The 12,030-nt window shown below is 37.9% G+C and overlaps 1 long non-coding RNA gene across 1 annotated transcript; it reads right to left on the bottom strand.

Moving 5' to 3' along the window:
- Nucleotides 1-6,787: 6,787 nt before the first annotated feature.
- Nucleotides 6,788-9,766, bottom strand: LOC131012705 (uncharacterized). Its single transcript, XR_009097420.1, has 3 exons — nucleotides 9,586-9,766; nucleotides 7,667-7,733; nucleotides 6,788-7,064 (listed from the first exon to the last, which is right to left on the bottom strand). It is a non-coding gene; the product is annotated as an uncharacterized LOC131012705 (long non-coding RNA).
- Between the last annotated feature and the right edge of the window lie 2,264 nt (nucleotides 9,767-12,030).

The following is a 12,030-nucleotide window of genomic DNA, read 5'->3' as shown; positions in this document are numbered from 1 at the left end:
TGGTTTTGGTGGGGTAGGGTTAGATATTTAGTCGTTAAATATCTCGTCTCGTCTCGTCTCGTCTCGTCTCGTCTCGTCTCGTTTTAACGACTAACAACCCATACTCTTCGTTACTCGCCCTCTCAACCTCTACTCACTTTCATTACACTCGTAATTCTATATAAATATAGAAAACGCAAGCTCGTTCTCGAAATTCTGATAAACGAGCTCGGTTCGTTTATCGAGAAATCCCGATTTAGTATTCACTCGTCGTCCAAAAATAAAAACTTTCATTATTGGACTCGTATCGAAAAACTAAGAATATTTCTCGACGACGTGCACGTAAGATTTTGAAAGTCGACAAAAAGACGAAATAGCCGTATTTTACTATTCATCGTCAAAAAGTCAAAAATTTCAAAAACGTCTTAACGGACTCAGATTTCACTTCCGAGTTCACCGTTCTCATTCAAATAATTATCTAGAATTATTTGAATACTCAAACTCAAATACGGATATAAAATCCCACATCATTCTCACATCATCAAAAGAACATCTCAACATTTTTAAAATATAACAACAAAACTTCATATAACTCTTCATCTCTTTACAAAGTAAATCAAACAAGGGATCTAAACCCTAATTACTCAAATTCAATCAATTAAACACGTCATCAAAAGCCCGGGTATTACATACCATCCCCCTTAAAATAAATTTCGTCCCGAAATTTGTACCTCCTGTAAATGTTTCGGGCACTTCTCTCACATCATATCATCAAGCTCTCTTTCCACTTCTTTCTAACTATAACGTCTCCACTGGACTTTAACCAGTGCAATCGATTTATTTCTCAATTGTCGAATCTTATGATTTAGCATCATCTGAGGTCTCTCTCTTCATAACTCAAGTCTGGTTCTAAGATCATTTCTTCTTAGTAAACCACATGGTTTGGGTCGGAAATATGTATCCTCTCAATTGTGACACGTGAAACACGTTATGCACATTTCCAAAGCTAGGTGGCAAAGCCAACCTATACGCTATTGGACCTATCTTTTGCAATATCTCGTAAGGACTTATAACTCTGGGTCTAAGCTGTCCTTTAACTCCAAATCTATTCATCCCCTTTGAGGGTGAAACCTTCAAGAAAACTTTGTCTCTTATCTCGAAACTTTGTCTCACATCTTATAGGTAAACTCAATTAGTGGCAACACATTCTCCCGATTTACTCCTCTATCAAGGATAGTAGTTCCTATAATATCTTCTATCGCCTGCTATGCTAACATTCATCCTTGTACCCAACTCTTTCTGTAACTCATCCAAAAACGTGATGTAAATTTTTTTTTTTTTTTCTGAGGTGATCTACACCGGTACTCAATGCAATCTTATAATCTCACGAACGTACAATTGTGATAACTTATCTGGTCCATACGCGATTAGGATCGGTATGAAATGTGCAGATTTTGTTAGTCGATCTACAATCACCCAAATTGCTGTATTTCCTCTTTGACTTTTGGGTAAAGCTGTCACAAAATCCATCGCTATGTGATCCCATTTCCACTCGGGAATCTCCAACGGTTTTAACTTCCCATAGGGTCGTTGGTGTAATGCTTTCACTTGCTGACAAGCTAAGCATCGCTCTACAAACGAAGCTATGTCTCATTTCATTCCGTCCCACAAAAATCTATTTTTTTTTACAACCTGATACATCTTTGTGCCTCCTAGGTGGGCGGTGTAAGGCGTGTTATGAGTCTCACTCATGATCGTATTCTTAAGTTCATCATCGCGGGGAATGCATCTTCTCCCCTCAAATAAGATAGCATTGTCTGATTTTTTTTTTTTTATTTTTTTTTATTTTTTGTAACTCTTGAGATCTCCTGCTCTTATCCTTTCTCGTAACTTGTTCATTGTCTCATCTTTCCTTGTGCTTCAATCACCATTTTCCTCAAACTAGGCATCGTCGCAACAATACTTGCTATCGTCCCTGGTGGTTTTATCATCTCTATCCTCATCTTGTCAAAGTCCTTTATAAGCTCATCCTCTCTCGTGAGAATACATCCTAACTTTGACGAGACCTTTCGGCTCAATGCATCGGCTACTACATTGGCCTTGCCAGGGTGATAGTTAATGTCGCAGTTAACATCCTTTACTAATTCGAGCCATCTCATTTGCCTCATGTTAATATCCTTATGCTTGAAAAAGTATTTCAAAGTTTTGTGGTCCGTGAAAATCTCACATCTAACTCCGTAGAGATGATGTCTCCAATTTTTTTTTTTTTTTTTTTTTTTTTTTTTGGGCATGCACAACGGCTGCAAGCTCTAAATCATGCATTGGATAATTTATCTCGTGGGATCTAAGTTGTCGTGATGCATAGACTATAACTCTTCCTTCTTGCATCAAAACACATCCTAGCCCATTCTTTGACGCATCTGTGTAGATGGTATACTCTTTATCCATTTCCGGGACTAGCAGCACTGGTGTTGTAGTCAATTTCCTTTAAGCTCTTAAAAACTCTCTTTACACTCCTCTTTCCAATTGTACTTAGCTTCTTTTCTCGGTCTTGCTATCGTGGAAAATCCTTCAATAAACCTCTTCTAGTATCCTGCTAAGCCTAAAAAGCTGCGAATCTCGTTAGGCGTAGTTGGTGATCTCCACTCATGTACAGCTTGTACCTTGGCGGGGTCAACTTTAATTCCTTCGGATGATACAATATGTCCTAGAAAAGTTACTTCGTTCAACCAAAACTCGCACTTGGTGAATTTGGCAAAAACTTCTCAACTCTTAGCGTTTCCAACATCGTTCTCAAATGTTTTGGCGCTCCTGCTCATTCTTCGAATAGATGGGAATATCATCTATGAAAACTAGGACAAATTTATCCAGTTATTGATGAAAACTTGATTCATGTGATCCATGAAAACTACTGGTGCTTTTGTCAAACCGAATGGCATAACTACGAACTCATAGTGCTCATACCTCATTTGAAAAGCTGTCTTAGGTGTATCCTTCTGTCAAAATTTGAACTGGTGGTAATATGATCTCAAGTCAACTTTCAAGAAAAACTCGCTCCTCGTAATTGATCAAACAAGTCATCTATCCTCGGCAAAGGATATTTGTTCTTGAGTGTCAATTTATTCAGATCTCGATAATCTATGCACATTCTCAACGTGCCATCCTTCTTTTTGACAAAAATGACTGGTGCTTCCCACGGGGATACACTAGGTCTAATAAAACCTAACTCGAGCAATTCTTGTAGCTGAATCTTCAGCTCTTGTAGCTCCTTAGGCGCCATTCTATAGGGTGCCTTCGACACTAGTGCTGATCCAGGTTCTAGATCGATAGTGAACTCCAACTGTCTTGTTGGTGGCAATCCTGGTAAAACCTCGGAAAATACATCTCTATATTCCCTTATCACTGCTACATCCTCAAAGTTTATTTTTTTTACTTGATTATCCTTCATCATTCAAGTAAACTAGATAAGCTTGTGCTCCTTTCTTCTTTACCAATTTCGACGCCTGAAGTGCCGAAATGATTGGAATTCTCTTCTTTCTATCAATGTCGTGAAAACATGTCTGTTCCTTCCCAGGTGGTTGGAAAGTTATCTGTCTCTTCTTACAATCAATCGGGCCAAAGTTCTTTGCTAACCATTCCATCCTTAGAATAATGTCTACGTTCCACATATGCATTAAGTGCAAGGTTCTTGCTTTCATCTTTAGTGATCCTAACTCAAGCTCTAAGTTAGAAATCATGTGAGAAACTGTAGTAGCTCTTCCTACAGGAGTGATTACTCTCAACTCGGGACTAGCTTGTTTTGGTTCGAGTTTGAAGGTAACATGCTTCAACCAATTAAAGAATGCGAGGCTCCTGTATTAAACAGGATTCTAACTGGTGCATCCAATAACTTGCCCATACTACCTTAAAGTCCTGCCTTAAACCGGCACTTAAAACTCAGACATCTCTTCATCAGTATACATCTTCTGATGAGCGAACGTGTTAGCTCACAGAATTCTCGATTATACTCTACAACCGATTTCTTTCCTTGCATCAAACTTCGATAATCAGCCTCTCGCTGCTTACTGTACTCCTCTGTACATACTTCTCAAGAGTAGTCTTCAATTGTTCTCAAGTGTAGTTTGCCAGTTGCTCAGGTGTTAAAGTCCTCTGACGTGCCTCTCACTAGTCTTATACATCAAAAAAAATCTACTAGGATAACTCAAAAGTTGTAAGGGTTCAACCCTAGAACGACATCAAAACAAATTGTTCAAGAGACTCAAATGAATGACCAGAGGGTGGAATGAAGTAACTACCAGGTCGAACAAAAATGACCTAGAGTAAGAACCCATCTGGCTTTTCAACCGAAAGTTGAAACACATGGGTTTATAAACCCAAAACACGTCTACTGAGATTTGGATCATGCGGACTGGCCAGGTCCAACATAATCACTCCCCAGTCTCACGGGATATACTATCCCGAACTTGGAAATTCTGTGTCTTCTAAACCCTCAACATACTATACATAACAAAACTTAAGTTCACACCAGCAAGCTAAAAGCTTAAACTCAGGGTCCTATGTTCTAGACTCTTGTTTCGAAAGTTCAATATTTTTTTACTCTCCTCTCATGTTGCGGTGGTGGTGGCGGAGTATTATCCCGCCTATCCTTCACCTCACACTCTTGATGACATCTTTGAGGCATTTTTGAAATCACAAAAGGAAAACTCAACTCGACCAACGCTCTAAGCATCCTCAAAACTCAAGTTCAATTTACTAACTCAACTTTAAGGAAAACCCTCACGGTCGCCTTAACATTCATCTGTAAGGCAATAAGCACTCACGAAATGCTAACAAAAAGACCACTCTGGTCAACCTAATATGTCCATCAGTAGAATGCCTCTTTTTAGAGGGCTTACATAAAGGGGTTATTTAAACCCTACAAAAACCATAGTATCTATCGTAATGTCCCTTCTAAACCAACACCATTAATAGTACTATGTCTCGGTCTGAACCTCTTACGGTAATTGCTACCAGTTAACTCATCTAGTTGCTACTTTAGCACACTAGGAACATCCATCTATTTAACATCAGTAGGGTACTATATTCGCATGCTTATCTATCATCATGTCAAAATCTCAAGTACCAGTATCTCCTAAGTAAGTTATATACATCGCAATGTAATTGCAACTAATCAAAAACGAGGGTGTACCGCGCATACTCTCAAGATCATCCTTAGCTCTAGCCTACATCGACTTCTCTTCTCATCCTCATCAACTCTAGCCCTCCTCGGCTACTTCTCGTCCTCATTATCGTTTATCATTTTATCATCTTTGGTAACTGATACTCAAGGATCGACTCGATATCTACTACACTCTTCTAGAGTCCCTGGTAGAAAACAGGCATCCGGTTAGTAGATCCGCATAGAAAATCTGGGTATCTGTAACAAATCCCATCTCCTGTGGGTCCAATGCTCAAGACGACATGTCCCATCATATTGAGTGGCTTTCTTCCTTGCTCAATCCTACCACTCGATTGGTAGCACGGGGACTAGGTGCACGATGCCATCCAGTCTAGTAACAACCTTAAGGCTTTTATCCTTTCATAGTCTATGAACATGTGTTTGAAAATCTGCTAGGGTATCTCTGTACCACATACTGTACGCCTCGTCCTCATATCCGATCTTTCCTGAGTTCGATCTCACAACAGTCCACTTTCGTGCAGTGCCAACAGTCCTGGCCAACCTATAAGGAGAACTTAAAGGTGACTCTAGGAACTAACTCTACTTGGCTCCAGCAACAGAAATAAACAAAACATAACTTAGCAAAACTCCTATTAAGTAGTACTGTTATCTTAAAACTCAAGCTCAAAACATCTAAATTCTCATCTCGTCCCATCTTTACTCAGTAGAGAATCTCTCTAAACAATGATATTAGATCCCTTAATCTAAATCATCGTGACTCAGTAAGACAACTCAACAATTCTCTCTCAAAGCCATCTCCAAAGACTATGGCTCATGATACCTCCTCAAGTACCATTAAGGTTGCGTGAGCAAAACTCGCGTCACAAAACAACTCAACATATCATACAATATCTCATTGCAGCATGCTAATAACTCATCATTAATCATGCTATTATACTCAAGCTCATAACTCAAACTCATAACTCAAACCAACAAGTACATAAAGCAATTGCTAATTCTCTCAAGCTTTAGCTCTAAGTTCTCATTTTCATCCTTCTACTTAGTAAAAACAATCTCTCTTAACAATGACATTAGATTCCTTCATCTAAATCATCGTGACTTATCACAACTGCTCAAACAATTCTCATCACAAAACATCTCAAATACATCACATCATAACTCATAATTATGCATCCTCAATCATATAACATCATATGATATAAACGCTCTCATGATTCATCATGTAACATCAACATATGCTCTTACAACATAATAACTCATTATTAATCATGTTGTCATCCTCAAACTCAAACTATGCACCTTTAAAGTGTAAGATCATAACTCATCATATAACCTCAACATCATGCTCTTCAAAATTTAACGTCAAATAAACTTTGAAATTTTACATACCTCGTTGAGCCTGGTGTGATGGTGCGCCGAGCTCACGGTTGTTAATAACTATTAGTCTAGTGACTCATTCTAGACTAAACTCAAGACTTCTAATTCAGAGCTTTCCTTCGCTCTGATACCACTCTGTCACAGCCCGCCCTAACTAGGGATAGTTAGGCCGAGTGATCCACGACTAGGGATGGGGTTAAAGAAGAAGGGGAAGAAAAGGGGCGTCATTTATAGCCGTAAAACTTACTCATCTTAATAAAACTCGTCATTTTTATTCATTAATACTCAATTGAAAACAGTCTATGAAAGACAGCATAAAACTTAATTAATATCATTAATCAAGTTATACATCGTATGAAACCATTCTCTTAAGACTCAAAGTATGACATAACATACTATAACATCAACAACATCTTGCAGCGGAAAGTAGCTAGACATATGTATGAAGACATATTCTAGACAGGTTAACTATTTATTAACAACCCTGGAGACTCCGCTCATTGCAGCACCATCATCACATCAGCTCAACCTGCACATTTAGAAAACATATGCAGGGCTGAGTACAAAAGCACTCAGTGGGCACGTATGCCTAGGTATAAAAATACATGCTTCAAAACTATAAATTGTCATGCCATCATAATCAGTACAGCAAGGGAGTTTTTCGCTAAAAAGGCCCAAGCTTACTAAGTTCATTTGTGATTCTTAAAGTTCGTCTGATCAGACTAAGTTCTTTTGTAATCTATCATATCTGGAACTTTGTGCCGGAGAGGTGGCCACCTCTCATGGTCACTTGACCGGCCAACCCGCTAGATGACTCACGGTCACTGGTGTACACTAGTCCTGGCAGGATAGCTATCAACTGCTCAGGACCCGAATTCGATTGCATCATTGGCAAAGCCAAAGCAGATAGATATCATACTAAAATTTAAACATTTTATGGCAAGACAATACTTGAAATAACTTTAACTCAAAGATTTTGTCATGAAATAACTTGTTTGAATGTAACATTTAAACTCATTTGATATATATGAAACTGAAATTAACAGTTAGATCATCTCATGCATTCATTCGTATAAGAGGCCTACGATACGTAGGGGATCTCTATATACGTATAGTAAAAGTAATGCCCACCTCGTTGTGTCTCTGTATCAATGAGTAACGTCACTCTCTCCCTCAAGTCGTTACTTCCCAAAAGGACCTTCATTGTTATGAAGAATTGATGAGAAGTTATAAAAGAAACCTCGATCAATAATCTAATCTCTTTTATGAAACATTAGTATCTCTAATGTTCATCTCTCTTGATTGTTAATCAATATAACAATTATTATCTCTCGTCATTACTCATTAATTATAACATCCTTATGTTATAATTAGCAGCTCTTCAATTAAAAGAAATATTTAACACATCGAAAAGTCCACTTTCTTAGCAGATCTATTCGCTCTCATCTCGTCTAATTAACCAATTAGAAGTTAAACTATCCATTAGGCATGTATTTGAGTCACGGGTCAACAAGAATTGACTATGCTCAAATCCTAATTTCACTAAAAATTTCGGCATGACCTATCCATATATAATGTCAACCACGAGATTTCAACGCGTGAATCTCACTACGTGAACTCGTCTCTCGACTCAAAACTTAACATCTTGACATCTTTTCAACGCAAACCAAACAATTCAAAATCATCAAAACTCTTTATCAGTAAACTATCATTTATACTCGACACCAATTGTTCGAGTGTCAGATACCAACATTTATGTGCGTTAATCATAACTCTCACAACTCACACCATTTAGTCATATCGTATCATCCATCAAAACAAATATAATCAAGTTGTTTTCTAGAAAGTTTTGCTGTTTTTGTGTCATCTTTAAAAATTCATAACAACCAACTCAATCATCATAAACTCTCATACCAATTGATCTCAAAAACTTCATGAAGTGTAGTTCACTCTAAAAATGGTAGTTAACCAAAAAGGTTAAAGGTTTTTGGAGATATTGCTCTTTTAGTGCAGGCTGTCAAAGATTGACAGTTTCTGCCAATTTTGTTTAGGCCATTAGAAACCAAGGCAAACCTTAATAAAATTCCATCAAATTTAATCATCCAAAACTAAAGGTATCCTTGAAGATTTGGTTAAAATTTCACAAGAGAAAACGTTCATATGATCTGCCAAATAAACAATGAAACTCATACACTTTTACTGTTGGACAAATATGACAGCAGAACAGGGCATTTTTGAAATAATAAACTGCTCTGTTTCAGAGGTCATAAAAATCGAAATCTTATGTTTTTAGAAAAGTATTGAAGTCTAGTTTCGTTTAAAAAAAACGGTGATGCAAAATCCTTCATGGATTAATAGATATAAACGTTTTTGTGAAGTCTACCAATAGTTGACAGATTCTGTCAAGGACTTTTCAAAATATCTTTAAAATAGCAAACATCATCCAAAAGACATGAAATTTTGCAGCAACGAAATACACATATCATAGATAAACATACTAAAATTTCAGAGCCATCAAGCAATGAAAACTCATCGAAACATAAGCTTGAAACTGCTGTAAAATTTTGACAGAATTCCAGTTTTAATTTCGTTCAACAATTATCATCCATAAATTGTAAATCAATCAGCATGCTCATGTGATATCGTAGAACACATATACGCAATAATATTCATTATGCAACGTCTCTAACTTCACGAATTTAAATAATCATACTCTAAAAATTTATACAATTTTCGTGCTTGGAAAAATACAAATTTAATATATATCGATTCTAGCATACCCCTAAGCACAAATATCAAGTCAAAACGATCAAACAAAAATCGAAAGACAAGCTAATATGTGAAAAACGGGGCTGCCCTCATGGGTTTCATAGCTACGGTTCGTTCCGTTCTTACTCCCTTCATTAAACATGCTCAACATCTACCCAAGAACAACATACTAAAATTTCACGACGATCCGACGTCGTTTCAAAATAAAGTCGAGAATCGACGTTTTTCGACGTCGACGAAAATCGAAAAGAAAACCATCAAAACGTAGGTAGAGATCTTACCTACTTAGATACGTGATCGAAAAGATGATCGGCGTTCATCTCGGTGCTCAAATCGGAGCTCAAAAGCTTGAGCTCAAGCTAAAAATGGTATATGCGTGAATGGTGTGTGTGTTTTAGGTGTTAGTGTGTGTGAGTTGTGTGTGGGCTGAAAATCAACGTGAGTTAAGAGTGTTTGACTGAACTTGGGCGGTTGGGGGGTGGTTTTGGTGGGGTAGGGTTAGATATTTAGTCGTTAAATATCTCGTCTCGTCTCGTTTTAACGACTAACAACCCATACTCTTCGTTACTCGCCCTCTCAACCTCTACTCACTTTCATTACACTCGTAATTCTATATAAATATAGAAAACGCAAGCTCGTTCTCGAAATTCTGATAAACGAGCTCGGTTCGTTTATCGAGAAATCCCGATTTAGTATTCACTCGTCGTCCAAAAATAAAAACTTTCATTATTGGACTCGTATCGAAAAACTAAGAATATTTCTCGACGACGTGCACGTAAGATTTTGAAAGTCGACAAAAAGACGAAATAGCCGTATTTTACTATTCATCGTCAAAAAGTCAAAAATTTCAAAAACGTCTTAACGGACTCAGATTTCACTTCCGAGTTCACCGTTACTCAAACTCAAATACGGATATAAAATCCCACATCATTCTCACATCATCAAAAGAACATCTCAACATTTTTAAAATATAACAACAAAACTTCATATAACTCTTCATCTCTTTACAAAGTAAATCAAACAAGGGATCTAAACCCTAATTACTCAAATTCAATCAATTAAACACGTCATCAAAAGCCCGGGTATTACACCGCCCGCCCATAGTGCGTCGAAGCCCAAGAAAGAAGGGCGGTGGAAGGAGAAGGCCCCGACGAAGGAGTCGGAGGAAGGGAGGGCCCTCCGTCATACCTACACCCTCGAGGAGACGGACCTCATCGCCCGAGTTTGGACGACAAATAAAGGGACACTGGGCCCAAGTGAGTGCGGAGGTGAAGCTATGGGAAAATACTTGGGTGGAGACGTGCATCAAGTGGCCTTTCGGCCATTCCGACAACATGCTTCGAGATAAGGCTTAAATTATCTTCGCCGCTAGGAGCAATTCTGGCCCCTTCAAGATGTGGAATGCATGGAGGCTTCTCCGGACCAACCAAAAGTTCAAGTCTGTGTACCTCAAGGGAGACGTGCATTCCTCTAAGAGGACAAAGACTACGGAGACGGGCGACTTCACCACCTCGGCGTCGGGCGAGGAAATCACGTCTTCCCGGCCGATTGGAAATAGAGCGGCGAAGGCGGCGGCGAGGGCGGCTAAGGGGAAGGGGAAGGCGTCGCAAGCCTCGGAGCCTCCACCTCAATGCAGGAGTACTTGGACAAGTTCGGCACCAAACTCGAAAGAATTATCATCGAGTACGCCAAGAAGAATGAGCTCAAGCGAGAGATCCATGATGATCAGATCTTGTTCATGAAGACCGCCGACATGACGCCGGAGCAGTTAGAACTCCACAAGGCACGGGTGACGAAGATTCTAGCTTGGCAAAGGGATGAGGGAAATTAACTTGTTTTTTATTAAGTAATTTTTAATTATGCATGTCTCTAGTTTTTTTTAAGTAATTTGTAGGTTTTTTTAATTAATGTAATTTTAAGTAATGGTGTTATTTAAATTTGTGGAATTAAATTTAAATGAAAAATACAAAAATCAAAATTAAAAAGATAGAGTCAGAGAATGTGTAATGCCCCGTTTCCTTATAGCTAAATTTAGAGTATTTTAAATTTAGAAGTTAAGATGATTCACCCTGAAAAGAAAATGATTTATTTTTAATTCCAACAAATGATTTACAAATACCTTTGTAAAATTTTATTTATTTAAATTCTTATGCATTGCACATTTATTTAAATTGAGCATTTACACGAGCCATTTATTTAGTGAACCCTGAGTAATTATTACAGTTCTGATAATTCAATCATGAGAGATATGAGTCCACTTTATACCATGCCCTTGCCCTATCAATTATTTTTAACATGCTTAGAAGTTTTTTCAATTTAAAACATTCTAAGTTATGTCAAGTATGATTGGATAAAATGCTCTTACGAAAATACGAAATATTTCAGAAAATGTGTGCCCACTAAGTACATTAGTACTTAGCTCAAAAATACTTTCAAATGTTTTCAGCTTGGTTGGCTGGTCGGTGCTGACGGGACGGAGCTGAGGCTAGGGTTCAATATTCTATTAAGACTTCCGTTGTAGCATTAGCTTTTAACAGTCTTTTGTTTTGTCAACTTAATACTTTCATGTTAAATTTCAAATGATATCCCTGATCGACTTTAGACTCTTAACTCCTAGATTTATGCTAATGAATGTCGGTTATCAGAAGCATGAAACAAAACTTCTAATCCAAAGGGGACTAGCCCGACTTGTTATCTTATTATTCGGGTTCAATAAGGATTTTTCC

Source organism: Salvia miltiorrhiza, chromosome 2 (assembly GCF_028751815.1).
Source record: "Salvia miltiorrhiza cultivar Shanhuang (shh) chromosome 2, IMPLAD_Smil_shh, whole genome shotgun sequence".
Classification (NCBI taxonomy): Eukaryota; Viridiplantae; Streptophyta; class Magnoliopsida; order Lamiales; family Lamiaceae; genus Salvia; species Salvia miltiorrhiza.
The sequence above is the reverse complement of the archived record's forward strand: the minus strand, read 5'-3'. Positions and strand labels throughout refer to the sequence as shown.